Source organism: Palaemon carinicauda, chromosome 13, assembly GCF_036898095.1.
Source record: "Palaemon carinicauda isolate YSFRI2023 chromosome 13, ASM3689809v2, whole genome shotgun sequence".
Classification (NCBI taxonomy): Eukaryota; Metazoa; Arthropoda; class Malacostraca; order Decapoda; family Palaemonidae; genus Palaemon; species Palaemon carinicauda.
The window spans coordinates 60,605,194-60,610,193 of NC_090737.1; positions in this window are offsets into that span (position 1 = coordinate 60,605,194).

Below are 5,000 nucleotides of genomic sequence, written 5' to 3' on the forward strand. Positions count from 1 at the left end.
TGGGGGGAGGGGGTGTTAAAACAGACTGTTAGTTGTGTGGCAAACTTTTGTAAATTTATTGTAAATAATTGTTTATGTATCATAATTTACCTTGTTAGCTATGTTAACAAGTAAACAACAAACAAGTGCTTCATTATGAAATGAGCTAGGTTTGGCAATTTTATTGTTATAAACAAGAATAAATTTCCTAACTATAGTTCTCTTTCAAGAATTGTTATGCTATGTTCAAAGTGTTTGGATAAAACTAGCTAGGGCTAGTTTCTATAGTTTGACTTATTGTAATCAGTGTTTTCTGTACTATAAAAATTAGTTAGCAAGCAAGGCTCCTTTTAAAGGTTCAGCAAATATAGTAATTCATGTTTTAAAGAAATACTCCACGAAGTGATTTTATATTATGTTGTGTTAAATTTTTTCCGATTATTTTGGACTAAAATTGAGATATTTGCTTATTTGGTTTCAATTGGTGTTAAAATGTACGAGGAAATAACTGTAAATGATCTTGTATAAATAAGGCAAAGTTCGATGCAAATGTTTAGAATTTAGTTTGATTAAATGCTTGGTTTTAAAGGTTGTTCTAACATTTGTGTTTGCTCATATCAGCCTTTGATAAGAATTTACGTGTGTTAACAGTTAATTTATCAAAAGATGAATTTGTTTGATTGCCAGAATTTGAAGATAGTTCAAAGTGGAATTTATTATAATTTTTCATACTAATTTAAGTTCAACTTATTTTTGATTAATTGTTTGTTTATATTTCTTTGTAGAACGAATAAAATATTTTATATCCGATTTGGAGGTTTTTCTTGCATCCTTCATCAATGGCACAAAACATTCGATTTTTGAGACCCACTGAGTGTTGAAGATGAAAGATATTCGTAAAGCACGGTGGTTAGCCAAAACACTGTTTACAAGATTAAAGGGAATATTCATCAGGTATATAGCACAAAAGCAAAGTGCTGAGGTTATAAAGAACCATTACGGTAAAGTTAAGGATGCTTTTGAGAAATTTTAAATCAGACATAATTAGTTCACTGCATATATAGACGACGATGAAGATTAAGACAAGGAACAGCAATGTTTTGATGAAATATTTGAAGTGTTTTGTAAATTGGAGTTAGCTACGAGGGAATACTCTAAATCTACGGAAAACAGTGGCTCATAGAGCGAAATACATTTAAGCGATAATACCGAAGAGGCAGAAAAACACATAGAGGAAGTGCAAAAAGCTTAGGGGAAGAAAAAGTGACCATTTAAAATGGAGAAACCCAAATTACCAAATTTTGCGGGGATGTGAGGGAATATGCGATATTCACGTCTAACTTGATGCACAGCGTTGAGAGCAATTACAAGAAACGGGGCTGCTACACACTTTTAACAACGTTCTTGTTAGAAAAGCCTGCACAGCTCATAAAGGGACTCGGTAACGATTATGATGCACCATGGGAAAATCTAGATTTCGGGTATGGTGACCCCAGCCAAGTGGTAGATGCTGTTTTGCAAAATTTAAACCATTGCAACTTGTTGAAGACTCGAGGTACTGTGATCTATTCTCATACGAAGGAGCTACAACACTTTGAAAGAAGTAAATATGCCGCAAGATATGGAGACTAATCGCATGTTAGCCATAATCGAACAAAGGGTGTGCGTAAAGGATAGAAAAGTGTGCGCAAGAGAGCTTCATCGTGAGGGCCAAGAGGCCTCTCTTGGCAGATTTAAATTGGTCTTAATATGTAAGAGGAAATAACACTAAATGACCTTGTATAAATTTGGCAATGTTTAAAATTTAGCTTGATTAAATGCTTGGTTTTAAAGATTGTTCTAACATTTGTGTTTGCTTAGATCAGCCTTTGATAAGAATTGACGCGTGTCAACAGTTAATCAATTAAAAGATTAATTTGATTGATTGCGAGAATTTGAAGGTAGTTTAAAGTGAAATTTTATTATCACTTTTTTATACTAGTGTAAGTTCAACTTATTGTTTATTAATTATTTTTCTTATGTTTCTTTGAAGAATAACATAATTTATATCCGATATGGAGGGTTTTCTTGCTTCTTTCTTCAACGGCAATCTGTGTGTAAAGTTAAATAAGAAAAAATAAAATTTTGGATACAAAGATGAAAAATCCTTGATTGAAATAGTCAGCGTTGTGACCCAGCATAACTACATGCTATAGAAATTGTCCCCTCCCACCTCTCTCGCTCATTCATTCAATCGTTCCAAAATCTGATTCGTCACCCTCTACCTTGGGCCGCTCTTCTCCAGGGCATCAATAATATACACTTAGCTTTAGGATTCCAGCTGCTTTTCAATTTATTTTGGAAAATTGGAGCCTTTCAGATATCCAAAGTAAACAAAGGATTTGACATCCGTATCACTAATTCTCAATACAGGCGTGATGTGATTTTTTTCATTATCTATTCTATCATGAAATCTCTATTCCTTATTAATCATATCAACAATTCACATATGAAATATGGGTATAATTTCATCTATTCCCATTCTTCTATTACAAGTACAAAATCTATATATTCTGTTTTTTATATGTACTAATTATTTGTTAATATCATTAATGTATGTGAAATTTGTATGTAGATTAGTGGTTCAGACAAAGTAAAAAATCAAATTTATTTAATTAAATACTTGAAAATATATGATTATATGTCTTTAAATCTGGCTCAGTTACATTTTATAATTTTATGTATATACGAAGTGCAGTGAAAATTTAGATGCGATGCGGACCAAGCAAAGACCATTTCAATGGAATGACATTTTCCATAACTCAGAGCTAGATCTAGGGCCTCTTTAACATGAAAATCTCGTCTTCTTTCGTACGCAAAGTATGCTATCCATAAAATATGAATATATATCTTTGCGTTAATATAAACACTACGCTATCGATTATGTATGATTTAAGGGTCCTTCTGATGTGAAATTTTATGATATATAATCTAGCGATTAATATGAAACACGTTTACTTGACTAAAGACTCATCTGTTTCCACATAAGAATTATGTATGTTATGGTCAACTTTCATGTTTCATAGAAAAAAAAACCTACAAGCTCATAAACTATTAATTGTAATTTTTTTTTCGAAAAGTCATTCCAAAACTCTACGACCTATTGTTCTAAAAAATTTCAACAATCCAGGTTTACATTAAACGTATTGTAGGTAATAGTAGATCATGCTGGATCAATGCGCATGAAGGCCATTGCTGTCATTAGATTAAAAATGCTGCTCGCTGTAAGTGATTCACAAAATACATGACAAGTATTGAGGAATTATAAATCTCAAATTTATATATAAAAATATTTAATTGTTTGAAATTTGGTGTTTTACGTTCCATTACGAATACCATATTATACTGATCCCCAGCATGGTCTACAGATGGTCATTCTCAAATTACCTCGAAACATGAAATAGGTAACCCGTGAGAGAAACACATGCATAAACTAGAGAATATAGTTTATATGCTTTCATTGGAAATTTTAGCGCTGATATATATATATATATATATATATATATATATATATATATATATATATATATATATATATATATATGTATATGTATATGTATATGTATATGTATATGTATATGTATATATATATATATATATATATATATATATATATATATATATATATATATATATTTAAATATATATATATATATATATATATATATATATACATATATATATATACATATATATATATATATATGTATATATATATATGTATATATATATATATATATATATATATATATATATATATATATATATATATATATATTTCTCTGTGTCTGTGTTTGTGTTTGTGCATTTATTCATATTTTTTTTATTTATTTGTTATTATTATTATTATTATTATTATTATTATTATTATTATTATTATTATTATCAGCAAAGCTATCACCTTAGTTGGAAAAGCAAGATGCTATAAGCCTAAGGGCTCCGACAGGGAAAAATTTCCCAGTAAGGAAAGTAAACAAAGAAATAAATGAACTACAAGAGAAAAACAAACAATGCAAATTAAATATTTCAAGAACAGTAACAACTTTGATAAAGATCCTTCACATATATAATATAAAACTTAAATAAAAGAAAGGAAGAGAAAAAAGATAGAACAACGTACCCAATTGTACCCTCAAGTAAGAGAATTCTATTCCAAGACAATGGAAGGCCATGGTACAGATGCTATGGCACTACTTAAGACCAGAGAACAATGGATGTATTTTCGTATGTCCCTCTCCAAGAACAGCTGCTAGGTCATGGATGACCCCATCAGATTTTGGAAATGATCCGGATGCGGATTTTCTTTCATTTATTAATTTATTTATTTGTCTGTGTATCTTTGGACAAGATTAAGTCAAAAGTTATATATATATATATATATATATATATATATATATATATATATATATATATATATACATATATGCATGTATATATATGTATATGTATATATATATATATATTTATATATATATATATATATATATATATATATATATATATATGTATATGTATATATATATATATATATATATATATATATTTCTATAAATATATATATATATATATATATATATATATATATATATATATATATGAATATATATATATATATATATATATATATATATATATATGTATATATATATATATATACATATACATATATATATATATATATATATATATATATATATATATATATATATATATATATATATATATAGTGGCTCAACCTCTGTACCATGGTCTTCACTGTCTAGGATTAGAGTTCTCTTGCTTGAGGGTACACTCGAGCACACTTTCCCATCTTATTCTCTTCCTCTTGTTTTGTTAAAGTTTTTTTATAGTTTATATAGGAGATATTTATTGTTGCTACTCTTCTTAAATTTTTTTTTTCCTTTTCTCATTGAGCTATTTTCCCTGTTGGAGACCCTGGGCTTATAGCATCCTGTTTTCCAACTAGGGTTGTAGCTTAGCAA